This window comes from Eleutherodactylus coqui, chromosome 2, assembly GCF_035609145.1.
Source record: "Eleutherodactylus coqui strain aEleCoq1 chromosome 2, aEleCoq1.hap1, whole genome shotgun sequence".
NCBI lineage: Eukaryota > Metazoa > Chordata > Amphibia > Anura > Eleutherodactylidae > Eleutherodactylus > Eleutherodactylus coqui.
Window position 1 is genome coordinate 226,717,593 of NC_089838.1, and position 15,101 is coordinate 226,732,693.

The 15,101-nt window shown below is 46.8% G+C and overlaps 1 protein-coding gene across 4 annotated transcripts in view; it reads left to right on the plus strand.

Annotated features, from left to right (window-relative positions):
- Positions 1 to 2,696: 2,696 nt before the first annotated feature.
- The window catches only part of RAB27A (RAB27A, member RAS oncogene family), a 51,956-nt gene continuing 39,551 nt past the window's right edge, over positions 2,697 to 15,101 (plus strand). For 2 of the 4 annotated variants that reach the window (XM_066592568.1, XM_066592572.1), the window contains exon 1: positions 2,697 to 2,815. The gene's annotated coding sequence lies outside the window, so the exon portion shown is untranslated. Of the gene's footprint in view, positions 2,816 to 2,835; positions 2,855 to 15,101 lie in introns of those variants that run through there. The other 2 variants (XM_066592569.1, XM_066592570.1) reach the window with 2 other exon arrangements.

Genomic DNA, 15,101 nt, shown 5'->3' on the forward strand with positions numbered 1-15,101 from the left:
AATTCTGCGTCGAAAATGTACACGACTATTCTCCACTGTGGATGCTTCCGGCCATAAATGAATAGGGTTTGTTAAAACTCACTTACATTGTACCGTATGTTGCAATGTGTGAACTCAGCATGTTACTGCCACGACCGGCACATGACCACTGAGGCCAGTGACTGGCTGACTGCTAGTGTGTTTTCACACGGATGGGATTAATCCACATTCCGCACCAAAATCCACAAGTTAGGGTGGTTTCACGTCTGCATCAGAACCTCCGGAACTTAGAGGTTTTAGGGTGCGCTCAAACGGTGGAATCGCCATGGAATTTTCCACTGTGAATTCTGCCTCAAAACTGCATCAGGCCACATGTCCACGGGCGGGCCAGACTCCACATCCGGGAACCTGCAGCGGAATCCACCCGCGGCCGAGGACCTTGCGTACCAGTCTGGGTCTTCTATTTTCTGTACTGCCGATGTCTGCAGAAGAGTTAGCGGGCGCTCATGCGCAGTACAGTTTTTAAAACATTTTTTTTAAGCTCTTGCTTTCCTGCGGAATCCGCAGCCCGTCCGCAATGTCAATGACTTCAATGAAAGCCATTCGTGCGGAAACCGCGAGAAATGAAGCATGCTGTGATTTTTTTCATCTGCGAGCAATTGGTTTCTGCTCGTGGACATGAAAAATCACTTTACCGCAGCATGCCATGGAGGGTTATTGCTGCGGATTCCGCAGCAAAAATCCACTCGTGGACATGCGGCCTCAAAGTCACTTTCTGACGTGAAACCACTTGTGGTTGTGTTGGAATTTCACATGCAGATTTTGCCCATTGGCCAATTCTGAGTGCGGATCTGAACATAAAAGCTGCCGATTTTGATTATTTTGAGGCAGAATTTGCCTTTAGAAATTCTGCAGCGATTGTGCCGCGTAGGCATCCCCTCATGCAGTGATTGTGCCGTGAGGCATCCCCTCATGCAGTGATTGTGCCGCGTAGGCATCCCCTCATGCAGTGATTGTGCCGCGTAGGCATCCCCTCATGCAGTGATTGTGCCACGTAGGCATCCCCTCATGCAGTGACTGTGCCACGTAGGCATCCCCTCATGCAGTGACTGTGCCACGTAGGCATCCCCTCATGCAGTGACTGTGCCACGTAGGCATCCCCTCATGCAGTGATTGTGCCGCGTAGGCATGCCCTCATGCAGTGATTGTGCCGCGTGGGCATACGCTCATGCAGTGATTGTGCCGCGTAGGCATCCCCTCATGCAGTGATTGTGCCGCGTAGGCATCCCCCCATGCAGTGAAAATATTGCAGTCTGGCTCTCTGCATGCTACCAGGGCCTATGGTGGTTAAGCCTGCCCTGCAGTTTATCAGATGGTGCATTTTCAGACAGTAAGGCTAGGGTCACACAGGGCGGATTTGTTGCGGTTTTGCTGTGTTTTTTCCATTGCGGTTTTGCCGCAGAAGAGCTGCTTCTGCGGCAAAACCGCTTCAAAGGTTAATTTTGTCTTGCGGATTTTCTTGCGGAAAAATCCGCGAGCGGTTTTTTCCGCAGCGCTTTTTTACTTTTGCAGTGGATTTTGCTGTATCCATAGAGGTCTGTGGACAAAAAAGCGCTGCGGAAAAGTCAAAAGAATTGACATGCTGCGACTTGAAAACCGCACCGCAGCTACATTTCCACACTTTGGCAGTGCAGAAAAAATCCGTCCTGTGAGAACAGCTTTTTGCCCAAACACATTTGTACTGCATTGCACTGCAAACGCAGCAGTTTTGCCGCAGTGCAGATATGCAACGGCAAACTGCGGCAAAACCGCGGCAAATCCACCCTGTGTGAACCCAGGATAAGGCCCCCTGGGGTCCATGGGTGAGGCGGAATATCGCTAGGGATATTCCGCCGGTGGGGAGCAGGGGGGAGAACTATCTGACAGGCTCACCGTGGAGAATCTCAGCATGCCGCGATTTGAGTCCCGCAACGCTATGGAAAGCGTGCACTGCATTACTCGCGGCCGGATTATCGTTGCCAGTAACGCAATGCAAGATCGTCCCTGGACAGGAGTCCTTAATTGGCATTAAAAGCTGCACCATTTGTTGTGGATTGGGACACGGATTTTGATGCAGATCTTAGTGTGGAATTCACCCCCCCTGCAGAAGAGTATTCGGCAGCGTAGCCGGCGGTAGAACGGACAGGCTGTGGATGCAAATTCTGCACCGCATGTCATTTTCTGTACGGATTTATATGGATGAGAGTTCTAAACTCTCCAGCACTTTGCTGCTGTAAATGCCGTGGACTTTCTGTGTGGACGGTCCTGACTGAAATCCGTGGAGGTCCTCTGCAGGAACATAAGGGGTGTCTATGTCAGGGGCTGTAACTATTCAGGTGGTCTGGGGTCTTTATTGTGCAGTGTAATGAAGGGGTTATATGTACTAGTTGTGATTGCCATAGGTTTCAGGAACCCTACATAGATAGGGAAAACCGACAGCTACCTATCTTAAAGGGGCCCTCCTAGTGTGGCTAGCAGCCCCAGAGGGTACAATACTGTACACCGTGCAGGTACTAGTATTGTTAGCCCAGCACTGGTGCCGTACAGCAGTCTCGTACAACTTTTAGGACTAGTATTCCCGTCGTCGCACACTCCGAATGTTCGCTTTCCCGCCTTATTCGGCTGGCGGAGCAATTCCACACAACCCTGGGCGTGCCGCGGGATCTAGTGGGGCGGGGCGGAGACCTCTGAGGGCGGCACCTGGAGCGGCTCGGGAAGTGATGTGCTCCAATGTAACGCGACCCAAATAAGGCAACAGCGCGGACCACAGGTGGACGGTGTTAACCGGAGCTTGTAGGTGAGCGGCGGCAGCAGCACCTGCACGGGGGGCTTGTAGGTGAGCGGCGGCAGCAGCACCTGTGCGGGGGGCTTGTAGGTGAGCACCGGCGGCACCAGCACGGGGGGCTTGCAGGTGAGCGGCGGCGGCAGCACCTGTACGGGGGGGCGCAGTGGACACGCCGCCAGCCTGGTGATGACAGATGGGGAGCGCTTCATAGTTGTGCTGAGAAGTTCGGTAGTTCTGCAGGACGGCACCACAACCCCCCGCCGCGTCCTCGGAGCTCCTCTGCAGTGTGTGATCGCTCCGCTCATCCTCACACATCATGCGTTGTCTGGTAGCCGCCGCTTGTACCGTTCAGCATACCGAGCGGACACTGCATGGGGGTCACACTGCCCTCCCTCCATAGTATATTGGTTGTGTGGGGGTCTGGCGTCCAGGACCCTCCTGATCCTAACTATGGCAGTGCCTGCTTTGGGGGTACAAGTGGAAGCCAGGTGCAATGGCTTAGGTGTTATTATGAGCAGAGAGTTAGTCTTATGTTCCTTCTGTCTTCAGCAGTGGATACTGTGGTCATGCCAAGCCTGTGCCAGCCGTGTGCCCTTAGTCCCGTACAGCCAGTGAGATCGCCATTGTACTTGTATTCAGGTTAAAGTCCCAGTCCCCATCGTCTTTGCTAGTCTGGAATATCTTCCGTATTTTTGGCTTCATAGTAGGAGCCGAGCAAATAAAGTACCAGAAATGGGATCTGGCACCTGATGGACCCTGCTGATTTATAATGGGGACCATCGGGCTTCTGACTTAACACCCCCTCAGGTTATTCTCCGACGAAATAGAGCAGCCTACATGGTTTTATATCAAGTTCATGTCAAAGATGTGTTACAAAGCCTCCGGCGCAAGTCTGAATATGGCCTAAGGCCGAATGCACACGGGCGGAAACTCTGTGGCGAGATTTCACTCAAATGTCCTACTTTAGTGCGAGCCTAGCCATCGCTAACACGCTGGCTCTGCACTGCGCATGCACGGCTGTGCGCCAGCCGGAACATCCACAAATCGGAGTGAAGATGCCAGACAGGTAAGCCGCGGGTCACTGCAGGGGCACGGGTCACACCCCCCTGCAAGAATCTGTCGGAATCCGACCTGACGCATTCTAAATCTAGCTATACATTGTTATTGGGTGTTGATCCCTAAGGACATGTCTGTATTGTCTTCTGTACGTTTTACTTGATCTGTAAGGCTGGGTTCACACGGGGCGGAATTACCGCGGAAAGTCTGCATGGCAATTTCGCCCACGGTTCCTAATCTTGGGATTAGTCTGCTAAGCTGCACGAAAACTGACATGCGGCGCGGAATTCAATTCCGCAGCATGTCATTTCTTTTCTTGTTTCCGCAGAGGCCTCTCTATGGGGAGAGAAAGCTGCAGCGGAATGCTGACAGCAAAACCGCTCCAAAACCCCCGGGTTTTGAAGCTACGCTTATCCCATGGAAATTTCGTGGTTTTTCGGTACGGTCATTCTGCGAGGCTTTTTCACCACGTATTATGCGTGCATTGCTTGGCCGCAGTATTACCCCATTTACACTGACAGAGAATCGCTCAAAAGTCGCTCAAACAACACATTCAGTGACAGTCTTGAGTAATCATCTTTGCATACTTTATAGTAGCAAATTAGCTACTAGAGAGCTATGCAGGCAGAGCGGGACACCACCACTATCTCTCACTGTACACTACAGCTGTTTTGCATGAACAAACAGCTGTATTCTTCTCCACTCTGACTGCTAGTGTCCCTGTTGTGAATTCACAGCAGGACCCAGGCACAGAGAATCTTATCAGCGCAACCGACTGATAATAGCTGGTCGCTCAATTCTAGCAAGCTAGAATTTGGTGATCAGCGACTGGTGCATGAAAACTGCATGATGTCCCTGCATTTAGACAGAACGAGAATCACTCAAAAGATTCTTTAGAACGATTCTCGTTCTGTCTAAATCAGCCTTCACACGTGGGGAATAGATTCAGTGGACTTTCATTGATGTGTATGTAGATGCACACGTGAAGTAGATCGCAGCATGCTCTATTTCTTGGCATACCATGCAGCATGAGCCTTTTACATTTGAACCTTTCTTTCGTTTAATTTTAGTACTGGATTCACAAATTAGTTTATGGTGTTTATTTGTCACTTTTAACCATGGTTTATTTTTAGTGGCAAATGATATTGAAAAGTCCACATGCACAGCGTTGTTGTTTTCTTGTTTTTCTTTAATCTATGTAAATGCTGTGGGTCTTTTGTACAAATGTTCTGTGTGGAAATTCATCCTATGTGGACATGGCCTTAAGGCCGTAAATGCTGCATCTTTAAAATGTTACAAAATAAAACGCACCCAAGAACATTTGTAAACACGTGTGAAACTTAATTATTTTAACAAGCACTTAGACACAAATGGGGTTTATGAATAAAAGACCGCTAGAATAGCTCTGGAGTTTAGGCTATTTCTGCTGTCAAAATAATAAGACATTGGCTGAAATGGAGCCTGGCAGTAGTATGAACCAATGTATTGGCCACAGGAAACGCATATACGGTTTCCTTAAAAATAAGACCTTGCCTTATATTAATCTATTGCGCCAAAAGAGGCACTAGGTCTTATATTGGGGGTTGTCTTAGTATACTTGCTTATCAGACTCGGCCCAGGTCCCTCCTGCTGCTCTCTGGAGCTCCGACACACTGAGCCACGGCATTGATTCATAAATCCTGCCTCCACAATGCGATGGGTGTGATTGGCTGAGAAGCAGTCAAAGAACCAATCAAAAGCCGTTGCATTGGTTCATCGAACACTGCATTGACTGGCTGAGCAGCGCTCGAACTAATCACAGCCATTGCTTCCTGGAGGTGGGATTTACGAATCACGTAACCAGGGAGTGATCTTCTGTGGGTGAACGATGACAGCAGCATGCACCGCGGAGCTCCGGACAGCAGCAGGAGGATCCAGACCGAGCCTGCTAGGCAAGTATTTCTTAAAGGGGTTGTCCCGCGCCAAAACGTTTTTTTTTTTTTTTCTCAACAGCCCCCCCCGTTCGGCGCGAGACAAACCCGATGCAGGGACTTAAAAAAAAAAAAAACGCACAGCGCTTACCTGAATCCCCGCGCTCCGGTGACTTCTTACTTACCTGGTGAAGATGGCCGCCGGGATCTTCTCCCTCGGTGGACCGCAGGGCTTCTGTGCGGTCCGTTGCCAGCCTCCTGATTGGCTGGAATTAGCACGTGACGGGGCGGAGCTACACGGAGCCACTCTCCGGCATGAGCGGCCCCATTCGGAAAAGAAGACCGGACTGCGCAAGCGCGTCTAATCCGGCGATTAGACGCTGAAAATTAGACGGCACCATGGAGACGAGGACGCTAGCAACGGAACAGGTAAGTGAATAACTTCTGTATGGCTCATAATTAATGCACAATGTGCATTAATATGGCCATACAGAAGTGTATAGACCCACTTGCTTTCGCGGGACAACCCCTTTAAGTAATACAGCTAGGGCTTATTTTTGGGTAGAACTTCTATTTCAAGTTTCCACGAAAATCCTGAAAAATCAGGGTAGATCTTATTTTCGGGGAAACGAGCAGTTATATCTCCAGTGAAACTAGTACGGATCATATCTTTTAATGCTGATGCTGGCATGTTGGTATCATTTTTCACACTTTCATCTTTTTTAGATTTCATTAGATGCATTGTATGTAACTTTTTGCTAATTTTATATCTGTTGCAAAATAAATCTGACTGTGGATTCTGTTTTTTTTTTTTTTTTTTTTTTTTTTTTAACTTGAGGTTTCCACATACATAGTCTGGAGATCTGCTATGTGCTTCCACTTTAGGCTGGTTTTACACAGGCGATAAAATCAAGCGAAAACGCAGAATTGTGAAACTGATGATTTTCAATGGTTTCCTTCACATTTGCAATGTTGTGGGGGAGGAGGGGGGAAATAAATCACGACATGCCCTATCCTTCTGCGTTTTTTTAAATTTATTTTTTTAATCGCATCACATGAACTTGCGCTTTTCGTGTGATGTAATGCGTTTAAGAAAGTCCTATTGTTTTTCTTGTGAGAAAATGGCAAGTGGCAGCGATTGTTGCTAGAAAAAGCAGCACTGAGCACTCAGACATCTCATTAGCAAAACTGTGGTCTAATGACCGCTTGTGTGAAACTAGCCTCAAAACGCTGGTGCTGAGCTCGGAAGCTAAGTGCTTGTTTCTTACTATATAGCGGGTGTTCCCTGATACGGAGTATGAGGTTCCTGCGTTGCCATAGATCCCGGAGTGATAGAGAATCTGTAGCCTTCCCTTTGATTAGTACGCTCCCTGTGACATCTGCTGGTGTAAGCCATATAACCTGTAGGTCTATGTGGAGAGTTCAGGCTGCTCTGCACTGTGGAGGGGCACATTTATTACTGCTCTTACAGCAGACGCCTCGCTCTCCACTCTTCAAAACCATCTAGAAAAGTGGGTTTGGCCAGAATTTAGAGTTATGACATATGACTTTTTAAAAAGTTGTAACCATCTCAAACAAGTGACCACATCTCTAGACAGATCTGAAGATGCAACATTTGATACATTTTGTCTCATTTTGAGCTGGGAAAGGGAACAAAAGTGTAGCAGAAAAGTGGCATCAAAAATTGTCCTTATGATAGAGAAGGGAATTTATCTGTTTAGTGACCAATATGCATTAGGCTGGCCGCACGTGACTGGATTTGGATTGCATAATCTGCAACCGTTACCCGCGCTGACTATCCGCGGCATTCCGCATACATTAGCAGAAATGGAACATTCACATCTGTTCACACGAGCGGACAGCGATTTGTGATTTCTGCTTGCAGAAAAAAAAAATTGTAGCATGTTCTATTTTTGCACTGATTCCATGCAGATGGCTTCCATTGACGTCAATCGAAGCTATTCGACCCATGGCTTTAACGCAACTTGCATTGCAGGAAGGTCGCGCATTCCACATCATCACCTAGCGACGACGTGGGAAAAGCAGGGATTTAAAGGGGGGGGAAAAAAATCTCCACATGTCCGACGGTGAGCCGGCTGGGCAATCTGCAATGCAGAGAAATGCTGCTATGGGTTGTTTCACAATCAATAGGTGAGCCCTTCTATTTGGTCATCAATAGAACAAATGTCCAAGACAACCCCTTTATGATGACTGTCCTGCAGCTATTCTGCCTCGCTGCCCTTCAGCTTATAGGACTACATTCACATTTTAATTTTTTAAAATCTAGCTAGACTTGGATCCAAAACAAAGTATAAAGGGATGATTCTACCAAAATTATTTATTGCTGATCAGCAGGTTAACTGATAAATGTATGATTTAGGGAGTCCCCACTACTGAATGGAGTGGTATGTGTGACTAACATGCCATTGAATGTCTCTGGGTAGAGCCTAGCGATGCATGGGTGTAGCTCCGTCAGTCCCATAGATGTGAATGGAATGGTGGTCACACATGTGCACCACTGCTCTGGTCATCGGGGAAGACCTAGGGTGTGCCATTCTAATGATCACTGGGGGTCTAGCTTTTGGAGAGCTGATAAATAATTTTGCTGGGTTAAACCCTTTAAGGTATTATGCGCATGACAGGAGTGTGCAGAAGGCCATACAGCAGCACATGGCGCCTTCTGCAGTACTGTACTACAAAGCTTCCTGGACTCTTTGCCACTGCCTGTTGCTCTGCCAGGTGCTTGTGGGAAATTAAAGCCTTAGACATTGCTTTACAGGAAAAATGCCACTTCCAGAATAGTACTAACTTCTACAAAAACACGTAGGAAATTGGAAGCATGCAGTGGTAGCCTCGTATAGGGGCGGTTTATGACTCCGTACAATGCAGAGGTTATACAGAGCTGTAATACGGCCATGTAGATTGCACATAAAACCCTTTTTTTTTTTTTTCTCCTCCTTTTGTATCCACACCTGCTATTGGTTAAAAATCCTATACCAGGAAACTGTCTGAACCTAACAAACATTAATTCAAGTGGTCCCCCAGTGCAGGTGTGATTATAACCTTACCCCGTCTACATCTAGCTGCTGATATATACACTCTGGATGCCTAATTTTGTCGTGATTCTAGAAATATGATCACCCCACTGCCTTTGTATATCCTGTGGATCTCGGCTCAAGGGTGTCATCATCTAATGCCACGCCATGGCTATAGAGGGGTCGTCAAGTCGCTGGCTAGTCCTGGTATAGCCCACATTCTTGGTTAGTATGGTGATTCTACATGACACTGTGTGGCCCTGTGTGTACAGAATACCCTCATATCTGTGGCCAGTTGATTAGTCCAGATAAACTGAGGTCTTTGCAAGATGGTAGATTAAATGGGGGAAAAGTTCTGAGGTGGTAGGAAATACTGAATTATCATATAATAATCATAAATGAAGGTTTCTCTCTTAAATTTAGACTTTAGAAAGCTGAATTCCTTTTCTCTGAGATTCTCCCTGGTTACTGCATTGATGAGCGGGACCACTTATTTGACTATTTCCAGTCATATGTAATCTTATTTAGGGTTCCGTGTTCCTGCTACATTAGAGTAGGAAAGTGGCAACCGCTGGCTGAAGAGATCCATGTTATAACGGAACTGAACGGCGTCGAGTAGACCCCATAGATTATAATTGGGTCCATTCAGTTTTCTCTGGACAGCATTTTACAGTTTGACATGGTGCTTCATACAGAACTACGAGTAATTCAGCTTGTATCTGAGCGGAACTTGGTGGTGAAGGTTCCAAATGCGGATGGGAACGAGCTCTTATTCTGTAGTAGAGGAACCTTTCACTAAATGATATGTTCTGTAGCATTTCTTGTCTTGCTCTCCAGGCAGACTTTGTACTCCTGTAGACACAGCTGGACTTCTCTGATTATTTCCGTCTTTTCTATACTAATAAGTAGTACTTCTTTATTTACTCTGGAGAACTTCTAAGCAATTATCATGGACTTCCGTGGTTAGTTGCATCACTGTGTGACTACATCCTATTATGTCTCTAGCCTCTTTCTCAAGCATATATATATTTCAATGACATTGATATCTGCCTCATTACGTTCTTATGTTTCTCTTCAAGCTGTACCTAAGGGTGTAAGGGAGCATAATCGTGCACTAAAACTACTTCTGCCGTATTGAAGTCAATGTAGTAAATTGCTACAAGAAATGTGCTGGCCTTAATGCCAGTGTGTCTTTTTAAAATCCCATTCACTACTATTTAACCCTTTCCAATCCACTGTCTGACGTCTTCCTACATTCTGATTGAAGCTTGTACAGCTCAAATGTGAAAAGACGTCTGACAGGGTATTCTTACCGTCTATTACCAGCCACTCCGCTGTCGGAGCCTCTCTGGCGCACACACACTGGCTTTAGCCAGCAGATGGCACCGTTGTATAACAGCAAAAAGAGAAAGCCTTTTAGGAAACCCTGAATTCAAAATTGGATTGGAAAGGGTTAAGTTTGAGCAGTATTTCTTTGTGCAGTACTTCCCTTATGCCTCCAGCATACTGCCCCATTATAGGCCTAGGAGGCTACATATAGACAAGTTTGTTTTTCCCACTAACTCATGGTATGTCCTATTACTTACTGTCTGCCTCACAGATACAAAATAAGATATGCCAAAGCATGTGACTGTGCGGTGTCCGTGTAGATAGGACACGCGTGGCCTTGTGCTGTCTGATGCAGGTTGTGACCGAGCTGCTTGCGTTAACGTGCACTGGAGGCCTTATTGTAGGGAATGTGCAATTATGGCATCTTCCTGTGATATTATCTGTAACTCATCCCCACAGACGTCTTGACACTTTATATATCTTCCCGTTCTCAGTCTGGCCAGTGTCCAATTTGTAATGTTTTAACATGATTTATATGCTTTGGTAATCCTAATGCACCTAGAAAATTGCTACTGATACTCAATGCCGATTAAAGCTTTTGCTGTTGGAGCACTATAGTAAGATATTCTAATAATGTACTTTATAACCAGTCTATAAAGGGTTAAAACCCCCTGTAGAGCCTTTAAACCTGGGTTCAGAGAGGCTAGTTACTGCTCAACATTTGAGTGAATGCTTTTTTAACCCCTTAGTGACCAAGCCTGTTTACGCCTTAGACCAGGCCAAATTTTGCAAATCTGACACGTGTCACTTTAGCATGGAAAAAGACCAGAAAGGTTTTGCATATCCAAGCGATTCTGACATTGTTTTATCGCCACATGTTGTACTTCATTTAGGTGGAAAAAAAAGACCGATAGAATTTGTGTTTATTTATTAAAAGCACCAAAATTGGGAAAATTTTGAAAAAATCATCATTTTTTCACATTTCCAACTGCAATATCTCAAATATGTGCAAACATAATATAGAAATTTTTGCTAAGATTTATATTTCCATCCGTTTACTTTATTTTGGGCGCACATTGGAAAAACTTTCGTTTTTTTTTTTAACCATTTAGGAGACGTACAAATGTAACATTACTTTTCAGCATTTTGAGGAACACTTTGTTTTCCTACACCAATCCAAGATTGGAAAGGCTCATAGGAGTCAAAATGATAGATACCCCCACAAGTGACCCCATTTTAAAAACTACACCCTTTAACGTATTCACTGAGGGGTGTCATGAGTATTTTAACCCCACAGTTTATTTTCAGGAGTCAATGCAATTTAGAAGAGAAAAACAAAAATTTCATATTTTTGCAAATATGTCATTTTAAAGACAGGACTTTTTTCTATAGTACACATGAAAATTAGGATTTGCACCCCAGAATGGATAAGCCTGTTTGTTCCGTGCTCAGAAACATACCCATTGTGGCCCTAGTATTACGTCTGTATGCACAATGGGGCCCAAAATGAAAGGAGCAACCGGTGGCTTTCGGAACAGAAATTTTGCTTGAAGGAGATTTAATCCCCATTGCCCACTTGTAGAGCCATTGAGTGACCAAAACGATGGAGAACCCCCACAAGTGACCCCATTTTGAAAAGTAGACCCCCTAACGAATTTATCTAGGGGTATGATGACTTTTTTGACTTCACAGTTTTTGAATGAATCTAAGCCAAGCAGAAGGAAAAAATTACGATTTTCATTTTTTTGGCAATTGTGTCAATTTAAACTGTTTTTTTTTTGGAAAGTGTACATAAGAATGAAGACTTTCGCCCCAAAATGGATACCCCCATTTGTCCCGTGTTCAGAAACATACCCATTGTGGCCCTAATCTACTTAAAGGAAACATAGCTAGGCCTATAATGGAAGGAGCACCTGTTGGATTTCAGGGTACAACGGAATAAATTCCAGTCCCCATTGCCCACATGTAGAGCCATTGAGCGGCCAAAACGATAGAGAACCCCCACAAATGACCCCATTTTAAAAACTAGACCCCTTAACAAATTCATCTAGGGGTGTACTGCATTTTTTGACCCCAAAGTATTTGAATGAATCTAAGCAAAGCAAAAGGAAAAAATTACGATTTTCATTTGTTTGGCAATTGTCAATTTAACTGTTTTTTTATTTTTGTACAGTGTACATAGGAATGAAGACTTTCACCCCAAAATGGATACCCCTGTTTGTCCCCTGTTCAGAAACATACCCATTGTGGCCCTAATCTACTTACAGGACACATGGCTAGGCCCATAATGGAGGGAATGCCCGCTGGATTTCAGGGCAGAACTGAATAACTTCCAGGCCCCATTGCCCACTTATACGGAAAAAAAAATCCCCCCCCCCCACAAAGGGCTCTAGGTCGCAGATATTCGTGGTAAAATATAGCATGCTGTGTTCTGTTTCTGCGAGTGGATTACATAATTCCGACCCGCTAATTGGGGGAATTGTGTAATCCAATGCATGCGATTGATCCGTGGATTACCGCTGATCAAGCGCATGCAGAACCTGTAATTCCTCTCCGGTCGTGTGACCGGCCTAATGTTAGTTCGCTACTTTATCATGTGACCGGGGACCGCTCAGCGAGGCCACCGGTCACTGCTCCAAGCACTCAGCAACCGTTGGTCGCTGGGAGCAAGGAGATTTAACATTTCCTGGGCTTCCCGGCTCCTGCGAATGTGTCCGGCATTTTGCCGGTGGGCGCATGCGCAGCAGCCGGAAGGGTCCATGGAGGATAATCGCATCTGGATTCAAATGCGGAAGCCTCCGAGAAGATGTTTCATCTCCCCCAACCGATCGCATCGGTGAGGGGAAAATAAACTGCCACTTTTTAAAGAACTTTTACGTGATCGCCATTATGCATTGGATAACGGCGATCACGTGACCAGTAACCGCATACCGCGGCTCCCCGTGACATCTCCAGGCTCTTGGCTACCTTTTGTAGCCAGCAGCAGGGAGATTTTAGATTTCTTGGGCAATCTTTCACTTTTGCGCATGCGTCCGCCATCATGCTGACGGGCGCATGCGCCGAAGCTATGGTAAGATCCGCGGATCAACATCCCACCAGGGAACAAATCCTGGACCTTGGGTACGTAATTTCATCCCCCCTTACGGATACGATTCATAAGGGGAGATGAAACGTTAACTTTTTAAACTTTTTTTTACTTTACTTTATTTTTTTACTTTTTAACTTTATAAGATCACCGTTATCTGATGGATAACGATGATCATATGACTGGAAACCACATACAGCGGTCCCCAGTCATATCTCCCTGCACTCGGCTATCTGTGACAGCCGGGTGCAGGGAGATTGTGAATTTGCCGGGCTCGCCGGCTTCTGCGCATGCGCGCTGCATCGGCACATCGCAGAAGCCAGCGGGGGGTCCCGACACCGGCCGGAGGACATCGGCGGACCTGAGGTGAGTATTTTCACCTCCCCTCATGGATCCGATCCATGAGGGGAGGTGAAACTTTTCTTTTTTTACACTTTTTTTCACTTTTCCGCGATCGTCGTTATCCGTTGTATAACGGCGATCGCGGTACCGGGGACTGCTCACCGCAGTCCCCGCTGACATCTCCTGCCTCCCGGCTACCTACAGGAGCCAGGAGATTTTAAGTCTCCCGCGCTGCCGGAGCATCGGGACAGCTGGGAGTCGTGCGGCGGACATCGGTGAGTAATTTCAGCTGCTCCGATGGATCCGATCCATCAGAGCAGCTGAATCTTTAACTTTTATTTACTTTTTTGCGATCCGCGCTATCCATTGCATAGCGCCGATCGCAATGCCGGGGGGGGGGGGGGGGGGGGCTCCGAACAGCCCGGGATGACAGCTCCATGCTGTCAGCTACCTGCGGACACCAACAACATGGAGCTGTGACGTCCAGAGCCCGAGGGGCATTATTCTCTGCAGGAAGCATGTTTTTACGTCCTCAGAGAATAAAGCCCACTTCGGGAGGACGTAAAGCTGGTCGTTAAGGGGTTAATGACCAGGCTAATGGGCTTTAAACGTGTGTGTGTGTATGTGGTATATTATATAATTAGTCTTTTTTTTTCTTTAAGGCCGCCTGCACACGAGCGGGTCGGGTCCGGCAGCGAGAATTCTCGCCGCGGAACCCGACCTGAGAGCCTGCAGGGACGAGCGCGTACTCTCCCGCGCCTGGCGGCCCTAGCTCTTTCATGTGCCGGCTGCGGCGCAGCCGGCGCATGCGCAGACCGGAGCCGGCGGCCGGGTGAGCGCGTGCCCCGCACAAAAATAGGACATGTCGCGGTTTGTTTGCCGCGCGAGATTTTGCGTGGCCAAACCGCGGCCGTCTGCATAGGAGTGCGTATTGTAATGCACTCCTATGCAGACTTTCAGTGGTGGAAATCCCGCGGGAAATCCCGCCGCGGGATTTCCGCCCGTGTGCAGGCGGCCTAAGGCAGTGGCTTGGCTGACTTGGAAGGACTTTATAGAGTGAATTGATCTACACTTCTAGTGACTACTTCTACATACGCAGAGCAAGTATGAGGCCAGCCACGCTCTTGCTGTGATGCAGATTGTCTGCTAGGCTTTCTCTTTACTAATAAGCTTATTCGGTTTCCTCATTTGCAACAACAAAGCTTTGCAGTCAGTTGCTTAAAAATGAACTAATCAGATGTTCCTGTCCGCCTACAGCCTCATATTTTATCACTTCAAACCGCCCTTATTGTAACAGGAAACTGACACTAAAGGGACAATCGTGTGCTTGATTGTGGCAGTGTCTGCAGCAAAAGAGCTCTTAAACTTGGCAGTAGCAGCCGACTTCCTTGTGCCTGCTGGAGGGAGCGTCAGGCCAACTTGTAGGGTTTCCTAAGCAATAAGTGAAAGACAAAACCCTTTTTCCTTTAAGGCCACTTTTGCACATGCCGGTGGCAAAACGCAGTAGTTTTTTTTTTTGTTTTCTACCGCTGTTTTCGGAG